The 14,294-nt window shown below is 37.6% G+C and overlaps 2 protein-coding genes across 2 annotated transcripts in view; one reads left to right on the top strand and one right to left on the bottom strand.

Annotated features, from left to right (window-relative positions):
• LOC145988925 (uncharacterized) overlaps nt 1–730 on the bottom strand; it is a 48,312-nt gene extending 47,582 nt beyond the window's left edge. The window contains exon 1 of the mRNA XM_083124224.1: nt 601–730. The gene's annotated coding sequence lies outside the window, so the exon portion shown is untranslated. The remainder of the gene's footprint in view (nt 1–600) is intronic.
• Nucleotides 731–8,532: 7,802 nt separating this feature from the next.
• Nucleotides 8,533–14,294, top strand: part of RpS9 (ribosomal protein S9) — a 34,625-nt gene continuing 28,863 nt past the window's right edge. Inside the window, exon 1 of the mRNA XM_083124223.1 lies at nt 8,533–8,619. The gene's annotated coding sequence lies outside the window, so the exon portion shown is untranslated. The remainder of the gene's footprint in view (nt 8,620–14,294) is intronic.

Here is a 14,294-nt window from a genome sequence, read left to right as displayed (position 1 = left end):
TTGTGGGGCTAAAGTCAATGGTTTTTGGGGCTAATGTGAATGGTTTTTGGGGCTAATATGAATGGTTTGTGGGAAAAACGTCAATGGTTTGTGAGGCTAACATCAATGGTTTAGGAGGTATTAGCATAATTTCAAGTCCGGGCACGAAAGTAGGTATTTTCCGGTGAACGAGGTTGTAACACTGCTATAGCCTGCCATAATGTGTTACAGAATCGAAATAACAAGTAACAGTAAGTACTCGTAAATGTAAGAAATAGACATTATCTTAGTTAGAAATGCATTAATTCACCTTAGGAAATGTTCCGCATTCCAAAATAGTACGTTAGCAATGTAAAAAAGTGCCAAATATATGATTTATAGGTGTCACCCCCATACTATAATAGTACCCAGCCGTTTAAAGTTGCGAGGTGGAATTCTACTTGCGGCCATGTTAGTTTCGTAGCACCCGTACCGATGGATATATGTAAAAGTCTGTTTTTCAGGGCTATACCCCAAGAAATGTCATAAAAATTGCTGGCTCCATATTTCCCGCCGATTCCGGGTATCTTCATCACACAGAAACAAGCCAAAAAAAAATCATATTTAAATTAAAGATCTTACCCGATTCTAACTTTTCATTGTCTCCATGTTCACAAACAACTGCAGCGAAACATTTTTCACAAATTACAGAAACTCTCTCAACAGTAAACTTTACTCCAAATAGTAACCTGTGCTCTACTCAAACTCAAACACGATTTTCAAATTACAACATAATTATAATTATGAAAACCATCCCATGTGGAGGAAACGATCAAAACTACAACAAAAAATTGCCGTTGCATTATCTCACAAACTCTATAATTTGTGACAATATGCTCCGCATATTATATGAGAGGTTGAGCTTGCTTTCTGTCCACATTATATGTTTCTTTATCTCTCCTGATCATTTTCAACCGATTCTTGTGAGGCGAGATCTTCGGTACGGGGCAATCAAGAAGACCCATTTTCGAGTTTCCTTTATCGAACAATACTTCGGCAACCTTGAGTTCTGACGTCAGGGAAGAAAATTCGAGAATCGCAATTTGAGGAAATGACTACAAATTTGACCACAAGCCTGTCATGGATACAACACATATCGTACATGATCGTACTACAAACATTTCGTGAATCGCCTGCTGTTGTGTTTCTATGGTTGTGTCCCCACTACGGGAGTGCGGGACAGATTTTTTGCATAAATTTTGCATTTTGTGCATTTTGACATTTTTTTCGGGTGGCGGGGGGAAACACCATTTTTTTAAGAAAAGTATTTTTTAGGGGATTTCCCCCCTTTTCCCCTCCATATGTACGCCGAATGTGCATAAATTATATATCGTCTGAATCTGTGATTCATTCTGCGTACAACGGTATATCTTTCATATCTCTAGGACATTTAGTTTCTGAGCTATAGTCATTTCAAGATACCGCTGCATTTTGAAGCTTGAATCAGTGGCGTGCCCACCATTCCTTTTGGGAATACAACTCAAGTTACATTGGTCATACGACAATGATGCAAATATTTGTGTATTCTTTACATGCCAGCGATAATTTCTATGTGCATTTTGAACTTCTCATATCCTTTTTTCGGGGGGGGCGGGTGGGGAAAACTCCATTTTTTTAAAAAAAAGTATTTTCAGGGATTTCCCCCTTTCCCCATCCATATATACGCCGAATGTGCATAAATTATATATCCTCTGAATCTGTGATTCATTCTGCGTACAACGGTATATAGTTCATATCTCCAGGGCAAATAGTCTCTGAGCTAAAGTCATTTCAAGGTACCGCTGCATTTTGAAGCTTGAATCAGTGGCGTGCCGACCATTCCTTTTTGGGATGTACAACTCAAGTTACATTGGTCATATGATAATAATGCAAATATTTTTGTGTTCCTTACATGCCAGCGATAATTTCTATGTGCATTTTGAACTTTTCATATCCTTTTTTTCGAGGGGGGGCGGGGGGGGGCGAAATATCATTTTTTTAAAAAAATATTTTCAGGGGATTTCCCCCCTTTGCTCCTCCATATATACTATTCATATAGTCTGAATCTCTGATTCATTCCGCGTACAACGGTATATCACTCATCTCTCTAGGGCAATTAGTCTCCGATCTACACTCATTCAATTGAAACTCTGCATTTTGCTCAAAATCGGCTCAGGGGACCGAGAGGCTTACTTGTGAAAATGGCCTTGGGACTCAAAAGGTTAATACGTCACTACTCGGAGGGAGCTCGTTTGTCGTCTGCTTCGAGCGTCCAGTTTACTGGAGGTAGTCCACAGAGTGGCAACGTGTACAGCAGTTTTGCAATTCTGTGTAGAGTTAAATAATGGAAGAAAGAGCGATAATGGAAGGAAAAGTTATGCTTTATAATGGTCATTCTTCTATTAAATATCCCTGCTGCTCACGTGGAAGATAAACGATACAGTTCTGCTGCGTACGTGTTTTCATCAAGTCACGAGAAAACTATCGCTTGTAAAGTTGGTTACTGACCAAGTTTGCAAAAATATATTTTAAACTTATATTTTTCAAAATTTACCATAAACCATGTAGTGCAAAATAAGAATTTTCACATTCTTCAGATTACTTATAACGCCTATTTTTACTTTCTTTTCCATAAAGCAATTTCAGTCTGTGTTTCATTTCTGTTGCGCAAATTATGATAAAATAGTTTTGTGCAGATGAGAGAAAATACACTGAGAAGATTACATCAGTTGCACAGTACATTTGAAAGCTAAGTTTATGTGTAATTATTACAAGGAAATAATGTACATAACATTATATCACATACTGAAATATATTTTGAATTTTGTACGGCGAAAAAGCTGCCTCATCTCTTTCCCCGAACACATTAATTAATTGGTTCACAACCTCATCACTAGGGATCCTATCGAGACGAGACATGGCAGTCTTGGTTTCGTTCTCGTTGAGAGTTGTAAATGTCTGTCTCGTGTTTATTTGTAAATGCCTCGTTGACAGTCTCGTCTCGGTTTCGGAGGCCAATTCTCGTTCTTGTCTCAAGTCTCGAAATAGATAGAATTGACAACTTATGTACAGGCTTATCGTACAAACTTTCACAGTGCATAGTGATCATTAGAGCCCGGAAGTTTGGCAAAATGCCTCCTTTTATCTACTGCATATATTGATAAAATTTTTCCGGGTATACGTTTTTTATGTTGTTTCGAATGTTTTAGAAGCCTTTTCATTTTGCCTATTTTACCTATTTGGGACCTCACTGCCTATTTTTAATTATAATGCCTTTTTTTGCCTTTTTCAATGAAATTTGACAATTTTTTTTAAAAAAAATGTGTATAAATTATTTTTCTCCCAAAAAACGTTGTTGGCATTTATTTTTCTTCTGTTTATTATGTGAATAATTTTCGCCTTATTTAAGTAATATTGAACTCACGCATTTTTCAACATTGCTGAAGGAGAAAAGTGTGAGAAAAAAATATTTCATTAGGATATTGCCTTTCGGTTAACATTTCTTGTGCATGATTGACTGTTGAAGTGGACAGGTTGATTTCAAACACAAAGAAGATATTTCTGTAATCTCCCTCTCGAACCCGAAACTTTCAGGAAGTTGCGCCTGAGCTTAGTTTACCTCCGCAACCAGTCTTGACGAGATTGGGAACCTGGATATCAGCAGCTATATATTATGCTAACAACCTTGAAAAAATCAGTGACGCGATCGATGCTCTTCCAGAAAATGAAGCAGCTTCAATTCGTGAAATGAAAAAACTCCTGTGCTATTCAAGTTTATTTTTGCACATTATGGTGCATTGCCAGAGACAATTACAATTATAGCATCCATGAAAATCTACGAGGAATCTATGCAGCAGATGATGGAAGTGCCAGCAGAAAAGGGGTCAGCTGGAAAAGTGCAAACGGGTAGTGAGTGCAAATGATGACTTGAAACAATTGAAAACAATTTGTGATATTCTTAAAGGTGAAAATGCTGTTACCAAAATGAGTCCAGCTACATTAGCTTGTTTTATGTATGCTCCAATAACTTCTGTCGAAGTAGAAAGATCATTTTCTATTATGAAAAACAGACGACTGTCAATGAATGTTGAGAACATTAGAAAACGCCTTGTAGTTATGTGCAATCAAGAGGGAGAAAATTGAAATGGTCTTCCCAATGTAGATTTTAATATTTTGCAAGAAATTATAGATAAAAGTAAACCTTTTTCGGTTTATTTTGCCTTTTTTTCATTTTTAGTGCCTATTTTTCACATTATAAATGCCTCTTTGCCTGCCTATTTTAACGAAAATAAATGCCTGAACTTCTGGGCTCTAGTAATCATAAAGACAAAACAACTTTTCCTAATTATTTTTTTGTTTGTTTGTTTGTTTCACTCCTCGTTTCAACGCTACGAGCCTTCTAAAACTGGATATTATCCTACTTATGGGCGCTATTCATCGGATGTTTACATTTCTGTGCTTCCTTGACGGAGGTGGGGACTGTACTTCCGGTTTTGAAAATAATAACATTGAATTCAATGGTGTAGAGGCAGTGTCTTCGGAAAAGGCGACAATATTTGTGTGGCTCTTGGTTTCAACATGAGATAGGGAACAAAGAATTGTTCTCAGGTATCTATGCATCGTTTTCAGACAGACCAGATATTGAAAAATCAATGGATCTAGGCAGTAAAGCGAAAATATTGGACACAAACACGAGGGAGAAGGCCCTGCAGTCGGCACTTCATCAACAAATGAAAATATTTTACGTGTTTCGAAAATTATAATTGTCTAACGCACATGTCTTGATTATATTTAAAAGTTGGAACTATTTATAATATTATAACGCATTTTCCTTTTGGTTGTTGATAAGCGCTCTCTCCATAGGCGTCGGTAGGTCAGTCGACCTCTCCCCCCTCTCTGGAAATTGGCATCCTTCATTTCAAGTTGCAAAAAAGGCAGGAAGTTTTTCATTCTTATTGTTAATAACAGAAATAAAGTTAACTTGGTTAGTATTCGAATAGAGTAATCAATGTAAAATATGCATTAGATGGAAAAAAATGAGTGAAAATACAGGAACCAGGATATTTTTTTCATATTCTACCATTTAATTCAAAGAATAAATGGTTCCACAGTTTTCAGAATTCGAAAAATTATAATTTTAGATGAGGTCACACAATAAAACTTAGTGAGTATTTCTTTCTAACTTCTAAACCCCTTCCTTGAACGACACTTGCAAAAGTTAATAAAAAAATACAACAACTGTGTATTTCAGTATAGTAACTATTCCTTGTAGTAACTATAAAATGTAAAATTATTAATGGAAAATAGTTGTGCTAGATATTCACTCGGCTAGTGGATCGAACAATAATAATTAAATTCGAATAAAATTTGTTTAATTAGGTATTATTAGTGTATAACAATAATTTTAATCGTAGTAATTATTATTATTTATTTTACTGTTGTGATCGAAGTATTTCAATGTTTATAATTAATGTAAGCTTCATTTCAACCTGGAGAAGTATTTTCATAAACTGGATGGTAAAACATCAACATTGCCTTGGAAAATATTATAGTATTGTCATGGACGTCCGCAGGATTTTTTCCAGGGAGAGGCAAGGAAGGTATTTTTTTTCAGGAGGGGGCAAACAACGCACATTTTCCCCCAAAATAGTGTTGTTCCGTAAAAAACATTGCTTAAATTTGAATTTATGGTGTTCATGCAATAATTAACACATATTATTGTAGCCAAAATGAAATTATATGTGTGATATACATAATTTTTGGTTGACTTTCATTTTCCAGGGGTGGCACAGACCCCCTTGTCCCCCCGTCTGGACGCCCATGAGTATTGTCCATTACATCTGCATCCAAACAATCCGGGAAATTGCCAATCTTTTCTAAGTACCTTTGATTCTCTACATCACTCAAAAATTCCAAGTGATCCATTTTGTTTCCGATCTTTTATAATAAAATAAGGTCGGCGACGATCTGTATCCCACTTGTTTACCGGAAGTTCTTTCCCCGCCCTCAATAATCTAATTGTCTGATCGACCATTTTTTGTTTACTCAGGAATAACCCCGATACGTGTATATGCAAACCAAGCTGCCGATTCAGAATTACCACGAATGAACTGGCGTTGTAGTTATTATACACAAAATTCATAATTTAACTGAGGAACTCACATGTTCAAGGTTTGACTCTCGAGCTGGGCATGACAGTTCCTTTGTGAATTTCCTTTCATTGAAGTGGAAGTTGTTTGGTGGAGGAGGGGGGGGGGTTGTTCGAGCCTTTGGGGACAGTATGCCTAAGGGGATACTTCTATTGTTAACGTTACAAAGCCGTGTGTTTTAAACGTTTAAAACAAAGTGTTTTAAACACGTCAACCCTGGAGAAGATACATACTAACCATTAAACAATATGACGGAAAAGCGACTTAAAAGTAGGATAAATACATAAATTTGCCGCCATATATATATTAATAGAAAGAAAACTGTCGTTTACTTTAGGAAATTAAAAAACTCCACGTACCATTTTTTTAAAATTATTATTATTTTACCATATCACCTCTTATATTGAAGAAATTGGCGTGTAAACCCGAGTGTTCTAAACCCAGGGTGCGAAATCCAGTCGGGGAATTTCCCCCCACCAATGATCTTGTCCTGAAATTTCCCCCCACCAATCTAGTACAAAAGGAATGGACATCAAAGAGCCTCATCTCTAAGGACACTGAACGCAGCTATCCCTAGAACACAGAAATAAGACCGACTTGTTTTTTCTTCTCCATTTCTCATCGGCTTTCGTTAGCAACCGCGAAGTATATAAATATATGAATAAAACACGTATTAGCACTTATATGTGGATTTTATACAGGAAACTATTATCTTCTCTTAATATCTCTTAATTTTTGTCCCTCCCTCCTTAGGCAAATCATTGTTCATAGCATCAGTAGTACCTACATTAAAATCTTCAATTTGCAATTACATTTTGAATGAAGGACTGTCTACATTATATATTGTATAATTTAATTTCATTATTTAATAATTGACACTTATTTAATGACATTATATAAAGGATGATTGGTAATTCGACCTATTCCTGGAAAGGGGCAATACTAGAGCACATTTGCAACAAATTTGACCCTATGCACCGGGGATCGGAAATGAATGGGTTTCGAGTTATAGATATAGTTTGTAGATATTCATGACATAATCCGACTTGCGACCAAAAAACTACTTATTGTGAAAAAACTACTACACTCTGGGAACTTAATCGACACGTTGCTAACATCTGACGAATGAGTGACTACTGGGAAAAAAATCATGCACAAAATTCCCATACCCACAGAGCAAACGTCATGAAGAAATTTGGAAATTATCGTTTAAATTGAAGAGGATTACTAAAAAAATGGTAACAAACTTAGCATAAAAATTACGGAAAAAACTTCCGTTTCATAAGCTCTCCAAAAAGATACAAATGTTGTCAACTGGCCAGTTAGAACCTATGTATTGGCAATGAACAAGACTGTTCAGGTGTTCAGCCATTGACTGTTACATTACCAGTATTGCATTGTCAGCCTAATGAAAAGGAAAACCCTCTAACAAGTGGCTGAATTATAGTAAATACTGCTATACTTTTGATTGATTTAGTTTATTTTACTTCGCGTTTTGTGCCTCTTGGCTAATTTGCGAAGATGGGGATGAGTGATGAAATTGATGAATGGACATTCACAAACAACCAAGCCCGAGCGGGATTCGAACCCGGGACCCCTGGCGTCGCAGCGCGATGTGCTAACCGCTCGGCCACAGGGCCGGCAATACTGCAATACTGTTAGGGTATAATTCATATCCAACAAATCGATCACACATTATTTTTGCACTGGAAGTTATAATACTTGTTTTACGCAGTTAGAAATGACTGTCGCTTGCACGGTCCATGCTAGTTTATGGGACGAGCAGGAGCCCTGCCTGCACGCATTTCTAAACTATGACGTCAGGTCTGTCTGGTCTGGCAGAGGACGTTTTCAAATCTGTGACGTAGGAGGTGAATTTGAGCAATGTTTGAAGGCGTGTATCTCGAGAACTTTTTACACATTTCAGTTTGGTGTCATTATCAGTAAAATGAATATATTTAAAACGTTTTTCACGTCATGGTAGAAATGTCCATTCGCCATTTCCCGACAATGTCGGGAAATTTTCGGAACGGATAAAATTCCCGAAGCTCTGTAAATCTCGAATTCTACACGTCATTTTTAACTTAAGTCATTGTTTTTGCATTTTTGGAATAAAGACAAACAATTTCCGATAAGTTCCAGACACTTGCAATGCAAAAAATTTCGAGAATTAACGACATTTTAAAATGGCCATTACTTATTTCCCGACTTTCACTTCCAGTCCACGACTTGAAGACCGCACTCCAAGACCATACTCGGAGGAGATGCTAGCTTCAAGTACTGTCTTTCGCCTTTCGGACACGGTCTCAATCATTTGATTGATTTTTTGCTAATACGCTGTATAAACAAAGTGTCGCAGTGATCCATGCCAGTAGTTCGACCTATATATAATCTGTGAGTGCCCTTCTGTTTCCGTTTCCGTTCGTCATCTTATGTAGAAGTGATTAACTTTGGAGTCCTTTGCGGAAGGAAGGTATGCTACATTTTGTAAATATCTAATTGTAAGTTAAAATAACCCACAATACTTAATAGAACATCTTTACTGTATTAACCAGTGCACGAAATGAATGATATCATGGTAGGATTGTTCCGACTTGATTGGATGGTCTACCGCAAGAAGGATATTCCTGTTCTTCGTTAACGTACCACGTGTAAGTCATCGTGCATTTTCATAAGAAGGCACAGTGCATTCGTTCCTCTGCGGTAACTATATAGAGATTTTTTTTTTTTTTTTTTGTAAAAATTTAAATGGAACACTATATAGAGTACCTTCAATGTGTTGAACTTAGCTTTTGTGCTATTTTCACAGGATCACAGTAGTGAAACATGCACGTTCCCTTGTAAATATTTATATTTTGTGGCGTTGGTTAGGTAAGGCAGTAAAGTTCCATGTCTCAAACCAATCTAAAATTTGCATAATACCTAAGTAATTGATGTAGCTTTGTTAATCGCTCTTTGCAATAATAATTCGTCATACTTTAGTGTTAGTGGTTTAACTTGCAGACATTTGAAAAGTGTCTGATAACTATAATATTTATGCCTTCGAGAAAAGAATCTAGGCTGGAAGCATAACTTGCACGACCATTTGTAGACCTACGATATTAGCTATTCAGATTTGATCCCGTCAAGGTAACACAAACACTTTTGGAAAGCTTTCGGTAAAAATTTACTATCCTTCGGACACCCCTAATTTTTTCGTTTCCTCAATTTTTGACATTCGTACTTACGTATACTACGCGGAACATTTCTGAAGGTGTATCAACGTTGTTTTGATCAAAGTAAGAGCAATTTTTGGTAACATTATCGTATGGGTAAAACGGATTCCTTGAAATTTACAGGAGAAAGTACTTACGGAAATCATTTTCTTGAGCGTTTTGGAAGTTCCTGAATGTAGATTTGATCCATTTTAATGTGAATGCGTTTTGTTTTCTGCGAAAATCTCTGTCCGACACGCTGTTTCTGCTCCCGCCATTTGCTTTTTGCATGAGAGTGCAATGTTCCGTGTGTTAAGACGATGCAACCCCGTAGCCAGTGTTTCAGCCTCGCCGTGTTTTCACTAGAACCACCTGTCGAGTTCGGAACAAGCCATTTTTCCCGAATGGGTGTCACTTATCGCACAACATTGTAGCAACATTGTGTTCGGACGTCACAGGAGAGAGCTGTTTTTACAATTTTTCTTTGTATTTATGCTAATGGAACCTAACCTAACCACGTAGGCATTCCTCGTCTGACGTCAATATTCAAGGTTGCAAGATTGTTGTGCGTAAAGGAAGAGAATTAACGAATTACGAAAGAAAAATGGTTCAGACCCGAATGGGTGTCACTTATCGCACAACACTGTAGCAACATTGTGTTCTGACGTCACAGGAAAGATCTTTTTCATGTTAGGCAATACAAAGGTAACGCGTCTCTTAGCGAAAATATTATTTTTTCTTTGTATTTATGCTAATGGAACCTAACCTAACAGGCCTAACCTAACCACGTAGGCATTCCTCGTCTGACGTCAATATTCAAGGTTGCAAGAGTGTTGTGCGTAAAGGAAGAGCATTAACGAATTGCGAAAAAAAGATGGTTCCGAATTGCTGTGTATGGACAATGAACGTGGTAAATCGCAAGGTTATTTTACAAGTTCTACACGTAAATGCGACGTATTAGCATAATTTCAAATAGGGGCACGAAAGTAGATATTTTCCGGTGAACGAGGTTGCACCACTGCATAAATCGACAAAACACACTCAGAACGCCCCCTAAACCAGTATGCTATCACGGCCATAATGTGTTACAGATTCGAAACAACAAGTAACAGTAAGTACTCGTAAATAGAGAAAATAAACATTATCTTAGTTAGAAATGCATTATTTCGCCTTAAGAAATGTTCCGCAACACGTTAGCAATGTAAAGAAATCTGAAATATATGATTCGTAGGTGTTTCACCCATACGATAATAGTACCCAATTTTTCACATTACCAGTACTTTTCTCCTAGCCTTTCCGCTTGCCTCACACAATATGGTGCACACACCTTCCTAAATAATGACGCGTCGGGCTTGTCTTTTCTCGATTTTCAATTGTTATGCAGTGTTTCAATCTTCGGAACCCAAGAAATGCCTGTGAACAAACTTCATCTTTTTTTCGTGTTGTTTTACGAAGAAAATTATAATCTTTGGTCGAGCTATCCGTGAATCGTTTTTGATGCTATCCGTCCTGGAATAAGTGGGAAACGTCTAGAAATTGCAAAATAAGCGAAAATAAGGCTTTAGTTTTCGGAATTGGAACTGTATTTTCGCGAATTTTTTTGTTTCACAACCTAATATATATATATATATATATTCCTGATACTATAGACACCAAATTTTAACTGTTTCCTAACCTAACCACGTGCCAATGGTTCGCAATTATTCCCAATTTCTAGATCCTGATACTAACACGACACCAAATTTTAACTATGTATCCTAACCTAACTGAACTAACCTAACCACGTGCCAATGGTTTCTTGGGGCTAGCACCAATGGTTTGCAATTATTTCCAATTTCTAGATCCGGTAAGAATTTACAATATAGAGAAAGTCTCCAATTTCGTTAATTTTCGGTATACTAACTAATTTTGGCCTCCTAATCACGAATCTGTTGTAAAAAACCGGGGGTCACATCTGGAAATTGTACATTTTGATGAAAAATTGTTCGTTAGCGCCAAAAACCATCCACGGGTAGCCCCACAAACCATCGACGTTAGCCCCAAAAACCATCCATCTACGAACCATTCACACGAGGTTAGGTTAGGCCTGTTAGGTTAGGTTCCATTAGCAGTCATTTCACCCCTAAATTCATCGAAAAAATAGGGATCGTACTAGAATTGAACATCACAAATCATTTTCGTGTAAAACAACGGCGTGGTTGGACACAATGACAGGAGATTACATTTTTGTTCGTAAAACTACGCATATACACCTATATATATAAAAAAAATCAATCTGCTTTTTTTTTCAAATTTTCAGACGGGACCCCCGGTTTTTTCAACAGATTCGTGATTAGGAGGTCAAAATTAGTTAGTATACCGAAAATTAACAACATTGGAGACTTTCTCTATATTGTAAATTCGCTCCCTAGATCCTGATACTAACACAACACCAAATTTTAACTATGTATCCTAACCTAACCACGTGCCAATGGTTTCTTGGGGCTAGCGCCAATGGTTCGCAATTATTTCCAATTTCTAGATCCTGATACTAACACGACACCAAATTTTAACTATGTATCCTAACCTAACCACACACCAATGGTTCGTGGGGCTAGCGCCAATGGTTCGCAATTATTTCCAATTTCTAGATCCTGATACTAACACGACATTCCTTTCCTTTCTTCACGACCCCGTATTCAATAGAAAACCCACTGGCTCCTCCACACCCAGTACAAACTTCACCACGCATCCAGGACACGTCATGCTTCTAACTCTCGTTGCAAACGCAGACAGTTCGAAACACTGGATACCCAATGAACATGAACAAGAAACAATCACGACTCGTCATGATAGTCACGAAGGTGTACGCACCAAACGCTATTCTCCGTCGGAGAATTAATTTTCAACGAACAACATGATTCCAGCTATGAAACATTTCCACATCACACAAAATACCTTCCCGATGTTCGACATTCCTACAGGAACTTATTACGGTAAGTAGTTTCTTCCGTAAAAATAAATGTGTCCGAAGGATAGTAAACAAGTACCGTTGGTAATTGTCTGTTATGAGACACACATTTCTATACAATATGGCGCGCACAGCTGTGGATCATCGTGCTTTGTGCTTTTGTTTTGTTGATTTGGAGTGGGTATGCAGTGTTTCAACCTTCTTAACCGACCTAGCTACTTTCGTGTTCATTATGTCATCACAAACCATTGACAGATAGCCCCAAAAAATATTCACGATAGCCCCAAAAACAATTTTTGGCAAGGTTAGGTTTGGTTAGGTTAGGTAAGCATGGTTAAAAAAATTAAAAAAAATTGTGGTAAAAAAAAAGGCACGTTTGGAAACAGTGGCAAGACCGCATGACTTTCGACGTGCATAATGTTGTCCAAGTTTATTATATCAAAAGTGCTTATTTCTTGTTGTGCAGCATTGTACGGTGAGAAAAGACCTCCAAGAACTTTCAAAATACTACAGAAACTAATTTCCGTAAGTAGTTTCTTCTGTAAAAATGAAGAAATGTGTCTCCGATATAACAGACATTTACCACTATTTTTAGATGGCTGTATTTTATCCCACCCCAAACTCTATCTATTTTAGTTATTTTACCTCGCTTTTGTGCCTCTACGGGTAAGTACGACAACAAGGATGAATGAAGAAGTGATGAAATGGATGAAGTGACACAAACACAGTGAAACGTCCATCCCTTGCTAGATAGAACCTCTGACTTCATTGCGTGGGCAAATTATTTTATAAATGCATATGTGTTTGTGTGTTTATTTCTAGCAGATGGGGAGGATAGGTGAACCCTAGCATAAGTGTTATCTTCAATTATTGAGGAAGACTTGCTGTATAATTCACAAATAAAATCTACATACGTAATTCATTTTCTCATTATGGTGAAGGATGCGTGCCAACCCCTAAGGATACCTGTACACCGAACACCAGCAGAAGGCAAATTAATTTGTTATTGTTAGCATTCAACTTGAAAGATTGTGGAAAATCCCCGACAACGAAGGGCGGCACGTTAGCTTCATTTGTGAACACAACTTTCTATGATTTACTGTCCGAAAATAGAGGCATGGCAGACTCCTTGTGTCGGTGCTGAGAAAGGGCAAACTTGAGGGTGTTTTCCATGCACAGTCTTTAGATTTTACCAGATGCGGAAGAGATGAAAGACATTGGTCGGGTCCCTCGGATGGTTTACTTTCTTTTGTTTGAATCACGTCCACTCCTGAAATGGAGATGTTCGGGTGCTGTGTTTAGCACCATTGTTAGAAACTTACCTGACTTCACACCTTAAACAACGCGTGCCACTGCAGCAGGGAGCTTTTATTGTGACCCTTTGTTTGGCGAACCCTCAGGTTATTCACATTCTGAGAGGGCAACACTATTACGGGTTAATATGCCTAGTTTACCCGCCTGATAAAAAAAAAAACTAAAAAAAAACGTTGTTTCCCCCTTGCTGGAAAAATACTGCGGATATTCGCTTGCCCTCAAGTGCGCAAGTCTATGCCACCCCAAAAAATGCCGTTTATCCGCTACTGTTAGATCATTGGATTTTGTGGCAGATCTGGTTTCTCAAGGAACAATCTCCCAATTTTTTTCAAGTCTGACCTGGCAACACTGCCCCGAGCACCCACAACGGCAGGGAAGATGCGCAAACGCATCTTGAAGGAATGTTTTTTCCTTGTGGTCGAGCTATAGCGTTGTCTATCATCTGTGGGTATGCAGTGTTTCAAACAATCTTAACCGAAAAATTCCTACTTTTTTTTTCTTTTTCTGGTTCCAAAACCCAACTTACCAATGCCTAGCCCCACGAACCATTCATGGCAAGGTTAAATTAGGCAAACATAGTTAAAATTGTCATGTTCTGGAAAAATAATGGCGTCGTTGGAAACACTGACCGGGGGTTACTTCATCAAATGCATGGAACATTTGGTTCACATAATCTAAGGTAATGGAGGG

This window comes from Lepisma saccharinum, chromosome 6, assembly GCF_977018435.1.
Source record: "Lepisma saccharinum chromosome 6, izLepSacc3.1, whole genome shotgun sequence".
Classification (NCBI taxonomy): domain Eukaryota; kingdom Metazoa; phylum Arthropoda; class Insecta; order Zygentoma; family Lepismatidae; genus Lepisma; species Lepisma saccharinum.
This window is presented reverse-complemented; position numbering and strand designations above follow the sequence as displayed.